This window comes from Schistosoma mansoni, chromosome 4 (genome assembly GCF_000237925.1).
Source record: "Schistosoma mansoni strain Puerto Rico chromosome 4, complete genome".
Classification (NCBI taxonomy): domain Eukaryota; kingdom Metazoa; phylum Platyhelminthes; class Trematoda; order Strigeidida; family Schistosomatidae; genus Schistosoma; species Schistosoma mansoni.
The window spans coordinates 25,672,545-25,694,225 of record NC_031498.1 but is presented as its reverse complement, the minus strand read 5'-3'; the positions used below and the strand labels follow the sequence as shown (position 1 = coordinate 25,694,225).

General features: G+C 33.3%; 1 non-coding gene across 1 annotated transcript; it reads right to left on the bottom strand.

The window, feature by feature from the left end:
• Positions 1-21,355: 21,355 nt before the first annotated feature.
• On the bottom strand, positions 21,356-21,431 carry Smp_tRNA_00484_Pseudo_CGG.1.1. The gene has a single exon. It is a non-coding gene (tRNA).
• Positions 21,432-21,681: the final 250 nt, after the last annotated feature.

The window sequence follows — 21,681 nt, the reverse complement described above, 5'->3', positions numbered from 1 at the left end:
CCAAGTAGAACGAAACCCGGGTCCAGTGTTTCCTGTTGACCACCTCCAACCATCATCTTATCTCAATATATATAGTGCAAACAGTGTCGAGCCACCTAGACCGGTGGCCACATTGCAACTTGATCGATAGCATTCAATCAGCACTAAGAAGGACTTGACACGCATGACATTGATCATCACCCAGTGATCAGTCAATTGGGAACAGCTGATTACTTTAAAAATCTATATAGAACAACACGTTAAGAAATTGTACCATCATTTTGAAGCAAACAGTGTTACAGTCCAAAAGCTAATGAATATAGTACCTATGTTAAGGTGAAATGAAATGACTTCAATTTATGGTTTTGTATAGATTATTTCAATTTGAAGGTGGTAGTCATTTAAGATTGACGTCATTTGAATACCATAGACGAGCAAGGAGCACTGAACACTAGTTTCATCCCAGTGTGTGACTTCTCAATAGTTCTCTCCAATACTACGTCAACTAAGGTCAATCACAGAAGAATACCACTTAAATATTTATTCAACAACTCCGCTGCTGCTCTTCTAAAGTTACTGCCCGTCCCAAGTCAGGGTAAAGGGGGTCGATTGAGTGTGGGATCGGCAACCCTATCCCGTAGAAAAACGTTTTGCTAAAAACACCAACCAGATTAAGGTTCTGGTGGGTAGCCTATGCCCTTCCACGAAGGGTAACAGGAGTAAGTAAGTAAATAATTTATTTGACAACGTCTAAATTTTCAAAATGGTCTAATTTTATAATAACATGAATATATCAACCAATTTCTAGTACAGTCTAAAAATACAACAGTATCAGATGATATCAGACAGAAAATGCTTTCAGTTTTGAACAATGGCTGTACACAAAGTTTGCGTAATTAACAGTTTCCGGAAGTCAGTACTAACGGATAAATATATATATAAAAGAAGTTAAAGGAGATAGGCGGAAGAGACCAAATGGGAAATGTTTACTTGCTTATACAAGTTCATAAATTGCTAAAAAACTGTATTTAATTTAAATATCATTGAAAATTTGGTGAAACTATAACTTATGGACGACTTTGAGGACGTTCGCCTTCCAACAAGGACTAAATGAATGCTATAACTTAGTGTGAGAAATTAAGAACTTTGATTAACAGTTGATTTGTTACGGTTAGGAACTAGATGTCGGAGCTTCATCACGAACTGACACCAGCTAGAATGCTAAAATCTTATTTAATCAAGTGGATGAATGAATCTCATGCCAAAATCCATGATCTTCTATTCTAAATCTAATTGGTTCATTCATAAATTGTAGTCTCGTCTATATGTTTAATAAACTAAACTAAAAGCTTATGATACCCAACGGTATTATTATTGTTATGGTTATTTATCATTTATTCAATTACTGATATAATGTAATAAAATGATATTACTGGGTGTTTTGTTTTGTTTACGAATATGGAAATTCATGTTTTATAAATCATAAAAACATCATAGAAACACTAAAGGAAAGAATAATATTGCAAGAGAAAATACTAAATATTTCATTCAATGTTATATATTCAGTATGATATAGAATTCTCAGATGGGGGTTTTGTGGAGATTTCAGTAATTTTATAGTTGGAATCATGAATGAATTGAAGCTAGACTATCATGGAAAACCCCTGGAAACATTGGACGGCCATTTCTGATAATAATCATATGATCATTAGTGACCGGCTTTAGGAGATATTTCCGGGAGTTCTAATGAGAAGCAGTGACTAGTGGAATTCAACCGAGTCTGTTGTGAGATATCAACTTACTGAAGACAATGGTGAATGGTTGCTCAATCTCGAAGATTGGTTGAAGTTGGACATTAACACCGTTGGATGCCAGCTCAGTGGTCTATTGGTTAAGCGCTCAAGGCGTGAGAGTTCTGAGTCAGAATCTCGCGAGGCGGGATCATGGATACACATTACTGAGGAGTCCCGAACTACGACGAAACGGCCTTCCAATGCTTCCAAGCTTTCCATGGTTGTCTAGCTTCAATTGACTCATGATTTGAACTATAATATAGAATTCTTACTATTTGAACAAGTTCATGTAAATCTTCATAAACCTTACTCTATAGTATTATAATAGCACAGAAGCTCTGAGATTCCAGTGTGACATCAAAACTATTCTTCATCTCTTAGGATAAAATTATTATATTTCGATATTTAGGATTTATTTTATAACTCTCTAAAATAGATCATTGTTTCAGATTTACTAAAACTTATTCATTTCAAACTAGTTATATAGGCAAGTAATCATCATATTTAAAGTAAGATAATCAACATGCTTAACAGTAGGGTTTTTTAATATTTATATACACAAAAAAATATTAAATGTTTATCTATTTTCAGAAGGGGTTTTTGTGGACATTTTAGTAATTTTAATAGTTCAGGTCATTAGTCAATTGAAGCTAGATCATTATGGAAGCACTGGATGACTGTTTCGTTGAATTATGAGACGATCCCGTACGCGGCATTTGAACTCGGGACTTTCGATCTCACGCGCGAACGCTTAACCTCTAGACAACTGAACCCACCGGCATCCAACGGTTTCAATATCTAACTCCAACTAACCCACGAAACTGAGCCACACATCCACCATTGTGTTCAGTGAATTACTATCTCACAACAAACTATCTCTGTCATATTAGTTATCATTTCCTCTTTTTTTTTTATTTTATCCACTTATTATAATAATATTGATTAATGTCATATAAAATGTTTACATTGACCTGAAGAAATGGGTTGCTATACAGTATTGTTGTATCCATATATACATATATATATTAGCGGTGTTTACAATTAATTTTTTTCTAATCTAATCCCTAACAACTGACTAATTTTTTTTCTTTTAAAGGGAACATATGTATACATTTGGGTTTTTTAGTTTTTGCGGTAATGAGAATGTACTTCTAGTGATACAACAGCTGTTATTATAAATGAATATTAAGATTACTTATAATAATAATAATAGTTCTTTCACTATATACTTTTATTATAGAAGAGTAGTTAATTAGGAATGAATTGAAGGAGAGAGAGAGAGGGAGAGCAAGGTAATGGATTATGAAAGTTGGTAATTAAGATAAAGGGTGATATACATATAAGAATAGATAATACCCTTTCAATACAGATTCAGCTACCTTGCCAAAATTGGGTTTTTTTCGATTAATGGTATTGTAATTGTATTTGTTTTACAAATGTAATTTCCAAAAAAACGAATCATATGTATACAACAAATGACATATGTAGAAATTGGTTTCATCAATATATAATTATACTACTGAATTTACTTAAATCTTTAACATTGAACATATTTTAAATCTATACACTAACATACAAAACTGTATACATATATGACTGATACAAACTACTTCAATAAATAGAACACTTTAATGGTTGAGATCATGAGTCAATCGAAGCTAGATCACCATGGAAAACCTGGAAGCACTGGATGACCGTTCAGTCCTACTATCGAAATTACTATAATATCCAAAAAACCCCTCCTGAAAATAGAATACCTTTTTTATAAGTGAAGGTAAACTTAAACACTATAGAGTGAATGAGCAATTTTTATTTCAGGGAATGATTTCGTTTTATTATTCAAAAGATAATTAGATCATGGTAAGCAAAGATGGATAGTGGCTAGCAGTGGAATCCAGAACGCGCATTTCGTCCTATTTGGGACTCGTCAGCTGGATTTAACTGCATCTCAGAGTTGATGTTCACTTTGTGACTCGAACCTAGTACCTTTTGCTTCAAACGCCATCGCGTTATCCACTCGACCACTGAGTCCTGATAGATCATTTTATCTATATGAATGAGTTAAAAATGATAATTCAATTTAAGTAAAAGAAAAAAAGAAGTTGTAATACTGAGGATTGGGACTAAATCATATTTTCAGGTGACCATAATTAGTAAAAGTTACACAAAGTTTATTGATTTAAAAGTCAATTATTTTAGATGTAGGGAGGCAAAATCCGACTCTTACGTCCTCATCTTGCCTCCTGGATCATGGCAACCATCCCATCTCAATAATTTGGTGAACGTATCAAACATAACATTAACAATTGTATTTATTATTTCAAATAACTAAAATATATCACTCAAGTATACCTATAATTATCTATAACTGTTTCAAATGAGGTTAGACATTACCACCGTTAGATGTCAGCTCAATGGTTCAGAGGTTAAGCGCTCGTGTGCAATACTGAGAGGTCCTGAGTTCGAATCTCGTCAGGCGGGATCGTCGATGCGCACTGTTGATGGGTCACAGAATAGGATTAAACGGTCTTCCAGTGCTTCCAGGTTTTCCATTTTATAAATGGAATACACAATAGATCGAACAGAACAAACAGATCCTTTATAACAACATTATATGAACCAAAAAAACAAACAAACTGAAAACAAACTACTGATGCAATCATGAAGAACTTCAAACAGACATTTCAACGATTTATGGACGAGGTCGCTGAAGGCCTAGACTTTGTTTTCGTGTATATTGACGATGTATTAATAGCTAGAACTTTGTTTTATTGGCTTTATCATGACACACATGTACAATTTGTTCAAGTGATTATTTTGCTGATGATAGATAGTAAGTAGTAAATACAAATGATCCATATGTAATTAGTATAATCTTATAGAATTAGTCATATTTATACGGTTGAGTTGAAACCGCTAAAATATTTTTGTATTTTGTAAAAGAAGCTCAAATTTGACTGTTCCACATCAAATAATTTATATCTTGAAAATAAGTGAACAGATAATTTTTATGTTTTTTTTTACATTAATTACATTTTATCTTGATTATCTATCTTTGGCATAAGAAGTTTTTTCTTTATAATACTTATATCACGGCGGTCAAACCAAAACGTGGCATCAGTGCTTGAAGTCACTAACTTCTAGTCTGAGCCATGCTGGTAGATGCAGACTACTAGGATGGGGTCCGCATGACTATCTTAACTAATAGTTGGAAACTCTAGGTGACTTGTCTTAGAATCGATCACAATGGCGTAGGTGTACATACTCTCTGTCTTCCCTTAAACCTTGAGATTAAAATTGCTTTATATCTTTCTTCCTATACTATATCCTTATATACAAACTTTCCTTCATATATTACCACCAATAAATTAACTATTTCTATGAATTCGGTGTTCACCTTGTTGTGCTAATGAGGTATGACAACTTGGACCGATGCATTTGTGTGCCTGGTCCTACATTGTAGCTGACCAACTGACTGATACTACGTATTATGAAGTTAAAATTTATTTAATATTATTACTCCTGCAGGATGCATAGTTACTAAATTGTTAGATATATTCCATTCAATAAGAAACACTAACTTACGAAAGTTATTCTTATTATCATTTGAATAAGGTTTGTTTAATAATTGGATATAAGCTAGAGGAAAATTCAAAACAAAGGATGCTAAACGGTCATTCCATCCTGGATAGGATCTTCAAATGACTACTTTTGTTAGGCTTCAAAAGAAAACCATCTTCATTGTAAATGACGACTAGGAAAACACTTAGACAAATAATGATTTCATAATATTTTTTGTATTGAATAAGTAACCGTACATTGTAAGGTGAATTAAGTCAAGTTTGATAATAACTTCAAAAGGAAGCGAATGCGGAAAATGACTTCCTAATGGAACCAAACTAGTAAAAAGCCTCAAAATAGAATTATCAATGCGAGTTAACATTAATGAAATAAATAAAGGACTATAAAATGAAAAGAAATACAGCAAGACCAAGATATCCTTAAATACATGGATAAGGAACAATAAATAACACTGTCAGCACAATTACGAATAACAAACTATACCATACCTCTCCTCTAACCATCTTAATCAAATTAAAAAGGTTCTCTTCATTACTCTACTAAATCATAACTCAACTGACATTCAAACATACAAGATCAAAACATTATTCTTCTCTTAGATTTCTATACCTCCAGAACTTCACACTGACACTCTAATCTAAGCTAAAAAGAAAATACTTATAATCTATTTCAGCTGTGATTAATGCAAACCCTTTTCGTTCTGATTCACTTTCAGGATTAAGTAATTTTTATCATTAACATCTTTAAATTACTAATAAATAAAACGACTTAGTGATAATCAGTTTTATATAATTGAATTCATGAGTTAATTTAAGCTAGGCCATCATGGAAAATCTGCAAGCAGTGGGAAGCCGTTTCGTCCTAATATCGGACTTCTCAGCAGTGCTCACCCATGATCCGGCTCGCAAGGTCCGTACTCAGGATCTTAGGTCTCGAGGGCAAACACTTTACCTCTAGATCACTGAATCTGTATCCAATTCATTTCATTACAAAATGTTAAATAAATTAAACATTCATAATTTACCTTATATTATAAAAAGGATGAATTCCAATAGATGATAAATCCATTTGATTTTCTAATGAATTTAAATGTTTACTAAGTTAAGATCCATTCCATAGTCCATCATGAATGTAAGACGTTGTTATATAGAATGTAATTCGAATACAATGTATTTCAAATTGTTATAATAATACATTAGATAGTAACTATGTCGATATGTTTCTTCATTCAAAGATTCAATTCACCTTAGTTTCTGTTCCGTTTTATTTCATAGTCATTAATTCATAAATCTTGGAAAGGTTATAGTGTGTGTGTGTGTATGTGTGTGTAAAACATCATTCATTTAAACAAAAGTTATTCAATATGATAACCCAATTTTTTTTTTGGTTTTTGTTATTTTTGTTACTATCCAAAGTTTTAAATTACAGTAACCATTTCGAATAGGGGTAAAAATGAATAATGATCATAATAATAAGTAGGACAAGAATAACAATATAGAAGATGATTTCAGACAGGTAGAAACAGGACACAATCTTAACAAATAAATTTTGTTGTTGTTGATATTTCTAGATCATTTCATAGCTTTCAGATTTCCCTCGTTTTTTTTCTTTTTTCCTTCTATTAGATTGAAACAATAGTAGTGTCGTTCAGTATAGACTAATGGTAATGTTACTTTGTATAACAGTATATATACATACATTCCTGTAATACTATTTGTCTAAGTCTACACCCTGTTGTGTTATTACTTTCTTCTATTTTCAATCTATTTTACACATTAAGAATAATATGAAAAAAAAAAGAAAACATACAATTTAGAAAATCAACCAATCAGAAAGAAGACATTTGGAAATGGCGTTTATTTTAAAATAATGGTATTTGGTAAAAATCATAGAAGAAAGAAGATTATAGAAAGCAAAAACAAGAATGACATTTCGAGACCAGATGTATATTGGAAGAAAAAAATAACAACACCAAAATGACATCGAGAAAGAGCGGTTAAATTTTCCATTTTTTCTTATCTACTAAATGTTACTTGATATGGTATTGTTTGCTTGTATCTTCTCATTGTTGTTTAGGATTGTAATTGATTAGTTTCTTGTTGGCATGTATGAATCTTATGCGTATTGCCTTGAAATTACTTTAAGTCACAAACTTTATCATGTTTTCAAATTAAACTGTTATTGTGAGACTCCTCAGTAGTGCGCATTCACGATCCCGCCTCACGAGATTCGGACTCAGGACCTAGCAGTTTCACGAGCGAGCGCATAACCGATAGACCACTGAGCCGGTCGGCATTCAACGTTGTTAATGTCCAACTTTAACCAATCCCCAAAATTGAGCGACCATCCATCATTGTCTTCAGTGAGTTGATATCTTCAAACAGACCTGGTTGAACTCCACTGGTTACTGCTTCTCACTAGAAACGGCCGTTCAGTGTTTTCACGTTTTTCATGGTGGTCTAGCTTGAAATGGCTCATGATCTCAGCTCTATAAAATACTAAAATCTCCACAAAACCTCCTTCTGATAAACCGTTATTATTTAAAAATAAATCTATGTTACTTCTCATGGTTTAGGTATCAATAAGATTTTTAATGGTTAAATTCATGAGTTGTTTAAAGATAGATCATCATGAAAAACCTGAAAGCACTGGAAGAACGTTTCGTATTAGAATGGGATTCCTCAGCAGTGACCATCCACCATCCCGCACTTTTCACTCAAACCCAGGACCTTTGCTCTCGCCGGAGAACAATAAGATTTAATTGAATTTTTTAAAACATTAAGTAATAGGGATAAATTCCGATCTCCTAACTTTAGGAAAGCTGCATTATAAAATCTTGGGACGTTGCGACAAAAATCTTTCCCGGCATGGGGATTTCCAAGAAGATTTCAAATTTTTTTGAAGAAATGCCAAAAATGTTTGAGTCTCCCACAATGTTTCCAAAAACTTTGAAGAAACCCACCTACGCTCCTTGGCAAAACCTCCAAATTTCTCTGTTTCAGGAAAGCAAAGGGATGGTGTTGAGAGGCTCACAGAATTTACTGTGTACACATATATCTTTATTTCTCTTCAGCCAATTTCACAAACTTGCAACACTTTTAGTGGTATTACACCATTGTTTGTTGCACACACTCATCTAGCTTGTGAAAACGTCTTCCTCGTAATTAAGTGGACGATTTCCTAGAAGACAATATGGTGTGAACATGTGATCACAGTTTATTCATCATATCAAAGTAGTTGTATCTTATCAACACTCTTGATAAAAAACATTATGATTTAGCATTACCATAGGTAAAAGTTTGTGTTGTAAAGGAAATGGTGGAATAAAGTAACTTGAAAGCACAAATAAATTTTCAGGATTCATTAACGTCTTTATGTTCTTTTCAATCGAGATTAAGTTGTTGATGTGTTTATCATATAGAAGTTGAACTTTCCTAAAACGTTCCACAAGCGAAAAAATGTACAAGTCTTTAGTGTAATAAACGTAATATTGAACAAATGGCTTATGCTATGGCAATCTTGAGATCTGGAAATCAGCGCTACCACAGCGTGGATTATGTAAGTGAACTAATGTGAAAATGTTGCTTACAGCGAGCACTTGCGAAGCCAGCTGAAAATGAAATGGACAATGAATAATAATTTCAAGATTTAACATTTGCCAGTGACTGATAAAAACAGATACAGACATTCAATAATAAAGCTAAACTGCGTTAAAATCAACTTTTCTTTAGGTCACCATCCACGTTTATATGATTTGCCTCTTGCATCGCTCAAAAAAGTCTGACTCACAACATTAGTTAATTGTGCTATTTTGTTTCTTGGACAGGTAACACTTTGGAATAAGGATAAAAACAGCTGATTAAGTCACATTGATATGGAAAGTTTGTTTTGAATTTAACTTCTTGTAATTACTAAACATTATTATAACATCTAGTTAATTATCTGTCAAAATAACCACCGAAATAAGGTCATGTCCCCTAGAAGTTAGCAAATAGAACTATAGATGTTACCTATTAAATTGTTCAAGAATTCTTCGATATTTCTTTTCATAAAGTAAATTACAGTGATCAATTCTGTTGGTTTATAGACTCAGATGAACTTGTTTTGTTCGAAGTTCTTTGTGGAATATGGACTCATTGACTGGAAATCAATTACTTTTTAGGAATGAAGTATTTCAACAAAAATCTTTGGAAATTTTAATGTTGACCCTCAGACTTACTGAATGAAATAGACAGCGTGTTAACAACTTTTATATCTGTATTTTCTTACCAGATCTTTTCCTTATCTGTTTAACGATGAAAATACTACAATGTTTACGACTTACAATAAACCACCTTTAGAACAATCTTTTTTATTCTATAGTGCTGCAGAATAAGTAGATATGGACGAAATATCTTACAAAAAGATCAACGTTCGGTCCAGTGTCGGTGGCTATCGATCTTCTACATGATATTTTAGCGAGGACAGCTAATAAAAGGCTGTAAGCAGCTAATCTAATATTGGCACTTTCTAGTAAACTACAGACGTCTACACAAACAAAGGATAAGTAACCTGAGGTTATGTCTTGTATATGCATCTACAAATTCGGTCCTTTCTACAGAAGTAGATATATTGCGTCTACTATTAGGTAATTCAATAGAAGAATAAGGGGAAATTTCCTAGGTCGCTCGAAAAAAAATAATACGCAGCTCCATCTCGGTACATTTATTTGACAGTGATCATATGGTAGATAAAATCAAGTGATTATGAATGATCCATCTTATAATTTTGTCGTTTCCCAATAGACTTCAATCTAATCTCCTATATATGACAGAAGCTATGCAGATCTGAACTCTTAACCTTAGTTCAATTGTGCAGAAGAAATTAATGACACTCTTGTCTCTTCCTTGACCGGATATCACTTAACTAACGGTTAGACTAACTTTTGAGCATCCAATGTTTGTTTGCTTATCATCACCTCCTTCTGAATACATTCCTTAATCTCTGATTATCTGCACAATGTTGATTGCGTAATTTCGATATTCTTTTGTGATTGTTATTATTTCAAAGCCTATTTATCCAAGTTTGACCTATTTTTCCTCTGTTGAACTGTTAACTACGAATTGCATTATTTAACATTTTGTTATTCTCGACACTGTTAGTACACCTATCTTCTTACAATCCATTTGTATTGTTTACGTATTTTATGTAGTAAAACCATATGATAGTGTAATGTTTATGATCAGAATGTTAAAGAAAAATATGTAGTTACATAATTCATCACAGTGATTTATAGTTTGACTGGAAAGCAGATCGCAATACACCAAAAAAAACTCTCAATCTCTTCACGTCTCAATATTTCGTCAATAAACACTAAAGTCCCCTGAATGATGATACATAAAACATTATTCACATCATAAGTATGAAACATTGAATCCAACGGCACGTTCTTAATGAAAATACAGATGTTTATTAAGAGGAAAATTAAAGATGTCACTATATTACTTTATTTATTTAGAAAAAGAGTAATATATTCCTTTTTTCTACTGTGCAGAACTAACCATTACACCGTTGAATATGTTTTTGGTTATCTGGACTCCATGACTCAGTAGATAACATATTAGGCGGTTAAAGTGAAATCTACTAGGTTAGGGTTACAAGTGGCCAGACACAAACAGCAACATTCTACTGTGGGAGACAACAAACCAGATTTTAGTGAAGGAAGAAATCAGGAAGAAGCTCTGGAAGTAGATAGGACACACATTGAGGAAATCACCCAACTGTGTCACGAGGCAAGCCCTCATATGGAATCCTCAAGGCCAAAAGAAAAGAGGAACACCAAAGAACACATTACGCCGAGAAATAGAGAGAGACATGAGAAGAATGAACGAAAACTGGATAGAACTAGAAAGGAAGGCCCAGGACAGAGTAGGTTGGAGAAAGCTGGTCGCCTGCCTATGCTCCATAGAGAGTAACAGGCAGAAGTAAGTAAGTAAGTAAGGGTCATAAGTGTGAAAATCGACATTAAGCTGAGTACTAAATAAAATGAAATATGGATCCTAGGTCCCATTGTTAGCCACAATCCATCTGCTATAAATACACTTGGTAATGTTTCTAAAAACAACTTCATTTCTTCTATATATTCTTTAATACATAAGTAATAATAATAATTCGTTCAGTTATCAATTTGTATAAACATTACTAAAGAAACTAGTTGACTATATTTTTTAAACACCCCCCCCCTTCTATTCATTTCACTGAATCTACACAGTTTTTCAATAAACTTTTCACCCTCATTAAAGATTAAAACAAACAAAACAAAACAAGAAGCAATTTAAATATTATAGATTTATATGTATATAAAACAAAATACCCCTATTGAATCATTGAACAAACACCCCCCCCCCCATAGATTCATGCTTAGGGTCAATTGAATGCATGATGATTACTAAAAAAAAATAAAAAATAATAATAATAAAGAAGTGATCGAAATAGTCAAAGAGATTGAAAAAAACAAAAAAAAAACTTTTTTTGTTTTTATGGACTAATTGTTTTGTTTATTTGTATTTAAAATATAAATCTCATTAAGTGAAAGTTTTGTTGTTTATTGACTATTTCAAGGTCATTGATAATATAAGTTTATGTACTTTTTATAAGAGTTTATTTTATGAATGTTTGTAAACTTAACAAGTTTATATCGTTGAAATTATGAGTCAATTGAAGTTAGACTATCATGGAAAACCTGGAAGTATTGAACGATTGTTTCGTCCTATTGTGGGACTCTTCATGAGTGTGAATCTAGTGATTCTAGATTTTTCATGGTGGTCTAGATTCAATTGACTCACGATTTCAATAATATAAAATTACTAAAATCTCCACAAAACCTCCTTCTGAGAACATAACAGTTGTCTAACAGTTTTCGAGATTAAAAGTTAAAAGTTAACATGATAAGGTATGCTGAGATCAAAAATAACTTTTGAAAGTAATTGACAGTATATTAATACCTGTAGTTTTTAAGCCTAATTCTTCATTTAGTCATCATTTTTAGAAAGACTATTGTCAGTGGCATTGAATCGTATCGCCTAGTGTTTACGAATTTTCCACTCGATTTGCAAGCGCGACAATTAAAACCAAGTGATACTAAATATCAATTGTTATATTCCGAAGAGAATTATGAATGGTAACTTCTGAGAACTATTTATGGACCAATATGATATGTATATTTTCATATTGTATAATTGCTAAGTAACTTAACTATTCATATTCATGTTCCTTTTATTATGAGCTTTATTTTGACCCATAGACTATTACTGTACGATTTACCATTCTTGAGTTATTCCCACTATATTGATTACTGTTCCCCTTATTGACAGCTAAATCTTGTACACATGTTATTTTCTATTTTGTGGTACGATATGGTCTGTTTGTTTGGTATACAAACCCAGTATGCTTGAAATAAACGATTCATACCACAGAGGCTGTTATTGGTGTTCTGGACTTAACTGGCTGGGCTAGGCGGAAAGCAGGACTGATAAGTACTCAAGACTGCTCAAACGGCTTTTTGTGTATCATTGGATCCGATCAATAAAATCGCTGCTCTCTACTTGGCGGTCTCGTAACGTCATATATTTCAACTGGGCAATCACGCCTGCAATCAATATAACAACTTTACGATATTGATAGACTAGTGAATTTCATGGTCGTAAACCATTATATAATGATTTGAGGAGATCTGGGGGTTATCGTCTCGATCCCATATGGGATCTTTAATAAACACTGGTAACGTTACTTGAAGTAAGTAAGGTATACACTGAAAAGTCCTTGTTTCTTAATGATTTCACCAGATATTGTTGAAAACTGTGTTTGATCAATTTATGACATTTTAGTTGATTTGAGGTGAGTATTTATGTAAGAACATACATACAATCCTAACTGAGGAATTTTACTGAATAAAATTAGACATAAAACGCATTATCTAACGTAACCTAAATCACAAAAGGTGGAACATAATCTGAGGTTCATCCAAAGGTGCACGTTATTATTTACATTTTATATCTGAGCCGAAGATAAGATAGAGATCTATTTGTATGATTTGTGTTGATTGATCCAAAGCACCTCATAACGTACATTTACATCATGTAAATGTAGAATTGTCAATCGAAATTTCTTATTCATTGATCATTACCCAAGTCTGTGGATACTCAAATCAAAAATATGGTGGCGTTAGGAACTATTTTAATTTAGCTTTGAAGGCTTTACCAGGGTACGAACTAGAATTCAGATTATCAATTGTTGGAACAACACACACATAATTTTTCATTAAATTTTGATTTCCAAAGAAGATCATATCATACTGACTTAACTAAGTAGAAAGTAAAGATGAAAACCAATAACATCTAACAAAATTCATAATAAACCATGTATCGACGAAAGCTAGAAATCTAAGTGGTTGAGTTCTAACGAAATCACTTTATAATAAGCAATTTATTGTATTGTTGTGTAATCATTACTTGATCTTGTATATGATCCAATGTTCGACATTAGTTTCTAATCACTTTCCCGCTTATATTGATCCATAGAATAGATATTTCACAGAAATGAGTTTTATAAAAGAATGAAGGTGTTCTAATTTAGACTATTACCTTTTGGACAATATCATTCTCAAATACAACACGGAGAACACCAACCCAATCACACATGATGGAGAAACTTCAGAAGAGGTGAAAATATTCACGTACCTGCTCAGCAGCATCATCGATGAACAATGAGGATCTGATACAGATGTGAAGGCGAGGATTGACAAAGCAAGGACCGTATTTGTACAATTGAAGAACATATGGAACTCCAAACGACTATCAACAAATTTCAAAGTGAGAATCTTCAATACGAACGTGAAGACAGTCAGTTCTAATGTACAGAGCCGAAACGTGGAGAACTACTACATCCATCATCAACAAGGTACAAGTATTTATAGACAGTTGTTTACGCAAAATACTCAACATTCACTGGCCGGATACCATCAGCAACAGCGTCTTATGGGAGAGGACAAACCAGCTTCCATCTGAACTGGAAATGAGGAAAAGACGTTGGAAGTGGATCGGACATGCATTAAGGTAATCACCAAATTGCAACACGAGGCAATCCCTAACTTGGAATGTTGAAGGGAAGTGGGAGAGAGGAAGGCCAAAGAACACATTACTTTAGGAAAGAGAAGCAGATATGGAAAGGATGAATGTTAACTGTGAATAACTAGAATGGATTGCTCAGGAGCAGAAAGTGGAACCAACAAGTACTTTAGTTTGCTCGTATGGGTTTCGTGTTTCATTGGTCCGATAGATAAATCACTGCTATTTAATTGACAGTATTATCATGTAATACATCAACAGGGCATCCAAGCCACAAGTTATAACAAAAAATAATAGGGACTTTTCTAATTATTATAGACAACTAAATTATATAAGTGTAAAGAAAAAGAAATAACTAAATGAAGCTTAAGCATTATCCAATTGCAATCAAATCTCTTAATCAATGGATATAATTCATCAATAACATTTTATCTGTACACATTTATAAGTTCCGGTATTTCATGTGGATTAATTATTTTCAAATAATGAAATAGTAAGAAAATTAGACAATCCAGTAGAATATAAAAAACAGAGTAATTCATCGTCAAATTCATGAGTCAATTGACCACCATGGAAAACCTGGAAGCACTAGACGACCGTTTCGTCCTATTATGGGACTGCTCAGCAGTGCCCACCCACACTGTTGGGTTCCAGCTCAATGGTCTAGAGTTTAAGTGCTCGCGCGCGAGACTGACAGGTCCTAGCTTCAAATCTCGCGAGGCGGGATCGTGGATGCGCACTGCTGAGGAGTCCCACAATAGGGCGAAACGGCCGTTCAGTGCTTTCAGGCTTTCTATGGTGGTCCAGCTTCAATTGACTCATGATTTCAACTATATAAAATTACTAAAATTTCCACAAAAATAATTCAAAACGTGCTTGTTCGAATATTCACTACAAGCCCAGTTTAAACAACAAACTTATGCAAATATGTTTCAATTTTAATGGAGTTTTCTTCTCAGAGCTAGATGGTTCGGTCATGGAGCTTTCATCGTCGTTCTGAACGAAATCATCAGTACAAACTTCAGGTAGAAGTGAAGTATTTCAAGTAAATCACATTTCTTTTTCCAGATCTTGTCTCGTGATTACTTATTTCAGAAATTAGAAACTACTTATATCTTACTTTAAAACACTAAAGAGTTTACCAAGAAGTAACATAATTTCTCAATATGGTAAACAAAGATAGATAGTAGCTAGCAGTAGAATCCAGTATTTAAAACTCTTCCGCTGGATGTACCTGGATCTCAGAGTTGATATTCACTCTGGGACTCAAACCCAGTAACTTTCGCTTCAAACGCCATCGCGTTATCCACTCGGCCACTGAGCCCTGATAGCCACTTGATTGTACAATGGAGTGAAGTTTAAATTCACTTAGTATTGTTTGTTTGAATCTTCCCATTGATGTTTTTTAGGACTGCAACTGGTCAGTTTCTAATTGGTATATGTGCATACTGTGCGTATCGCCTTGATTTAGCCTAAATTCACAAGCATGGTAAGCAAAGATGGATAACTAAATAAATAACTAAATAAAATAGACTCATTATATATGATCTATTTCATACAAACCTTATTTGTATAATAACTAATCTTGTTGGGTGTTAAAATTAATCTTAGTTTAACTTCCATTATATGTCTAAGAAAGAATGGGCGAGTAACAAAAAACAGAAAAAAAAAACAACAGGAAAAGAAAAAGAACTATTATCAATTTATCACATGCTATGTATAGTTCCAAAAAAAAGAAAGAAAAAAAGAAAGAAAAAAAAGAAAAGAAGGAAAAAAGAAAAGAAGAAATGAAAAAGAAAAAAAGATTTCATCAGGTTTTTCATACTACTTATATATATATATACTACTAATAATAATAGTAATATATAAAGATTTAGTCACGCACTTTATTGAATACTCAGGTCTTATATTGAAAGCAATTCTTAGCATGATTATGTTTTTTTAGGTCATTAATTTTATGCCTTATTCATTTTAAGATTATTTGAGAATATGTTACCATTTATGATGAATTCATTTGGTATTTAAAAGATTGTGTGACTAAGACGATTATTATTATTCCTATTACTAATAGAAGTCATTTACTAATAATAAGTTAAATGTCTTATTAATCAGGTTATTCTCAATTTTTTTTCTTCAATATTCAATAGTGATAAGTTAAACAGGTCAACTATTAGATTGAAATTAAGATATCAGCTAATATCTGATTCATTTTGTTATATAGTTAACTTGAGAAAATTTATTAAAGATAAAAACAATGACATTACTTAGTTACTTACGCCTGTTACCCCCTTGTTGAGGAGGAGTATAGGCCACCCATTAGCATTTTCCATCTAAACCTGTCCTGGGAAATCCTTCCCAATTCATTACAGTTAACATTCACCCGTTTCATATCTGCTTCTGTTTCCCAACATAATGTGTTCTATGGCTTTCCTCCTTTCCGCTTCCCTTCAAGATTTAGATGCCCTGTTGATGTATTACATGATAATACTGTCAATTAAATAGCAGTGATTTATCTATCGGACCAATGACACACGAAACCCATACGAGCAGTCTAAGTTACTTGTTGGTTCCGCTTTCTGGTCCTGAGCAATCCATTCTAGTTATTCACAGTTAACATTCATCCTTTCCATATCTGCTTCCCTTTCCTAAAGTAATGTGTTCTTTGGCCTTCCTCTCTCCCACTTCCCTTCAACATTCCAAGTTAGGGATTGCCTCGTGTTGCAATTTGGTGATTACCTTAATGCATGTCCGATCCACTTCCAACGTCTTTTCCTCATTTCCAGTTCAGATGGAAGCTGGTTTGTCCTCTCCCATAAGACGCTGTTGCTGATGGTATCCGGCCAGTGAATGTTGAGTATTTTGCGTAAACAACTGTCTATAAATACTTGTACCTTGTTGATGATGGATGTAGTAGTTCTCCACGTTTCGGCTCTGTACATTAGAACTGACTGTCTTCACGTTCGTATTGAAGATTCTCACTTTGAAATTTGTTGACAGTCGTTTGGAGTTCCATATGTTCTTCAATTGTACAAATACGGTCCTTGCTTTGTCAATCCTCGCCTTCACATCTGTATCAGATCCTCATTGTTCATCGATGATGCTGCTGAGCAGGTACGTGAATATTTTCACCTCTTCTGAAGTTTCTCCATCATGTGTGATTGGGTTGGTGTTCTCCGTGTTGTATTTGAGAATGATATTGTCCAAAAGGTAATAGTCTAAATTAGAACACCTTCATTCTTTTATAAAACTCATTTCTGTGAAATATCTATTCTATGGATCAATATAAGCGGGAAAGTGATTAGAAACTAATGTCGAACATTGGATCATATACAAGATCAAGTAATGATTACACAACAATACAATAAATTGCTTATTATAAAGTGATTTCGTTAGAACTCAACCACTTAGATTTCTAGCTTTCGTCGATACATGGTTTATTATGAATTTTGTTAGGTGTTATTGGTTTTGATCTTTACTTTCTACTTAGTTAAGTCAGTATGATATGATCTTCTTTGGAAATCAAAATTTAATGAAAAATTATGTGTGTGTTGTTCCAACAATTGATAATCTGAATTCTAGTTCGTACCCTGGTAAAGCCTTCAAAGCTAAATTAAAATAGTTCCTAACGCTACCATATTTTTGATTTGAGTATCCACAGACTTGGGTAATGATCAATGAATAAGAAATTTCGATTGACAATTCTACATTTACATGATGTTACTGAAATCTCCACAAAACCCCCTTCTGATTATAAACTAATAAGGTATAAATTCTGTTGTTCATTGGAGTTTATTTAAAGGTTTCTTACTTAGTAATTATTCTAGACTCCGGAAATACTGTCTGATATCAATGAATTAATAACATGGTAATTAGCTAAAACAAAACAAAAAAAGAAGTAAACGGATATTTAACCAATTAGTTTTCTCATATGTCTATTTATTAAATTCTATCATGAATGAATAATTGAACGTGTCAGAATGATAGTTTTTTTTAATATTCCTGAATTTATGAAACTGGCTAGAAATAGAAGTTCTAGAAAACTCTAGAAAATTAGACATAACATGAAGATATTACTTATTCATCATAAAAGCAGTCATTAGGCATCCTCATCTTAGAAGAAAGTGGTTATCGATGTATAAAATCGGTGTAGTTATTTCTTGAGGATGATCAATATATTGGTGTTATGATTTAAAAATTAGATGGTTCATTCGCTGGACTTTGATTACGGATAACATTTTTATTACTTATGTTTTGTAGAAGTAAGCTTTTCGGTTATTTCAAAATTGTTATATTAGTTCATTTTAATGGTTCGAACAAATAAAAGAACTGGAAGGTTTAACACCGAATAGACACAAATCCAACATTATCCACGAAATAAATTGAAATAAATGCATGAAACATTTCATTGAAAAGAGTGGTACTCATCTTCGGCTAAACGTAAATAAACATAAATTAGAAGTGATAATAATGCATTCCAACAACTATGAAGCATAAAACGCCAAGATTCTAGAGCAGGAAAAGTTTAAGAATACAGGTGAATTCCTAGAAATATGATAAACAGATCGATCACTAATGAATAGACATATGAACTTGGTTCCATTTTACAAACCTGGACGAAAGAAGAAAATCATTTACAAGACCGGAAACTGACTGAAAAAACAGTAAACATGAATAAAAGAATAAATATAGACAACAAACCTAACGAAAACACCCAGTCACAAATGCAAATTATGACTACAAACAGACATACTAACTTACCTACTTACGCCTGCTACTGTCAATGGAGCATAGGCCATCAACCAGCATTCTACAACCAACTCTGTAATGGGCATTCCTTTCTAGTTATATCCAACTTTTGTTCATTCTTCTCATGTTTGTCTTCATTTCTCGGCGTAATGTGTTCTCTGCTCTTCCTCTCATTCTTTGGCTTTCAGAATTACAAGTGAGGGCTTGACTTGTGACTCAGTTGGGTGCTTTCCTCAATGTGTGTTCTATCCATTTCCATCGCTTCTTTCTCGTTTCTTCCTCCGCTGCATTCTGGTTTGTTCTCTCCCACAATAGGTTGTTGCTGATAGTGTCTGGCCAACGGATCGAAAGTATTTTGCCTAGACAACTATTAATGAACACCTGTATCTTCTGGATGATGGCTTTCGTAGTCCTCCACATCTCCGTCGCATACAATTGAACTGTCTTGACATTTCTATTGAAAATTCTGATCTTGGTGTTGGCTGAGATTTGTATTGAGTTCCAGATGTTTTTTTAATTGAAGATATGCTGCTCTTGCTTTGACTATCCGCACCTTCACATCTGCATCGAATCCACCGTGTTCATCAATGATGCTGCTCAGATATATGAAGGTTTTCACATCCTCTAGAGCCTCTCCATCAAGTGTAATTCGATTGTTGCAAGTCTAAATCGTCCAGCTGCATCCTAGCTGCCCACTGTTTCGAGTGCTTCGCTGCAGATGTGGACGTCTTCATGATCCAGTCGATCACCAGGAGAAAGAGAGAGGGTGAGAGTAAGCACCCTTGCTTAACACCGGTCTTAACCTCGAATGACAAACAGACATAACATTTTCGAAGTAAATGGAATACTCATTTTTACATGAAATAGGCACTGAAAATGTTGTGGAGGTTGTTGATAATAAATGCTCTATACCTAAATGATCGATCTTAAGGATTACAACACTATCAAAAGGCATCCATCTAAGTTGAAAATTTTCTCAATTATTCTAAAAATTAAAATTTTAATTTTAGAACTTGGTATGAATTCATTCATCCATATTTTATATATTTTCTTCTTTTAAAAAGTTAATGTAATAATATTTAAATTAAAGAAACGCGCTTCCTGGATTCCACTGTTAGCCACTATCTATTTTTGCTTATAGTGCTTGTGAATTAAGGGAATATCCAGGCAATAAGCACAGTATGAACATATGCCAACAAGAGACTGACCAGTTGCAGTCCTAAAACATCAGTGAGAAGATTCAAACAAACAATACTAAATAAATTTGAAGATTGAATATGTTTTGTATTCATTTCTAATTACAAATATCTTTCTTATTTAGATTAAAATACTAACATTATGACTGTATTAGGCATAATGTAATACTTCTATAGAGTCTTTATACATATATATATTTTATATTTGAAATCATGATTCAGTTGAAACTAGACCACCATAGAAAACCTGGAAGCACTGAACGGCCGTTTCGTCCTATTGTGAGACTCCTCAGCATCGCTCATTCACTAACCCCCCCTAGCGAGATTCGAACCCAAGACCTATCAGTCTCACGCACGAGGAGTCCCACTATAGGATGATACAGCCATTCACTGCTTCCCGGTTTTCTATGGTGGTCTAGCTTCAATTGATTCATGATTTCAACTATAACGTTACCAATATCTCTACACAAATCCCCTTCTGATATATATATATACATATATATGTATGTATATCCTTATAATTCAATAAGGAGAAAGGAAATGATACAATGTTATGTGCTTATTTCCTATCGTTATATTCATTAATCAATTTTATTTAAAATATTCTACTAAATTGTAACAATCATTCATTAATTGTACTTAATTAAAATTGTATGAATTTAAACAACAACAAAACATTCAGTATCTGTGGACATTCTATTAGTAACTATGTTAGAAGTATGATTAGAATATATAGGTGTACCTTTTTCAGTATATTATCTTAATAAAATGAAATTAAATAATCTCTAACCAACAATTATATACAAATAGGTAATATTAGGTAAGATGAATAGTGAATAAGAATATATTGAGGTTGAAATCATAAGTCAATTGAAGCTAGACCACCATGGAAAACCTGGAAGTACTGGACGACCGTCCCGTCTTGTTGTGGGACTTCTCAGCAGTGCTCATCTACGATCCAGCATTGCGGGATTCGAACCCAGGACCTACCAGTCCCGAGCCAGAGACCTTAACCGATAGACCACTGAGCCGGCATCCAAGAGCAACCTGAACACGAGAGAAAAGGCGCAAACTATGCTAGAAGCACTTTGTCCCAAAGGTTCATTTATGTACAGAAAATAAAGGGTTTTCATAGTATTTAGGGAAGTCCTTGGGTTTTCCTGACAAATTCTAGAATGCTACTAAACATAGAAGCAGTGTTGTAATCAGCCAACCAGAAACTCTACATGTGATTTTACACTTTCATGATGTTTTTGGCAAAGCTTCTAGTGAGCGCTGATT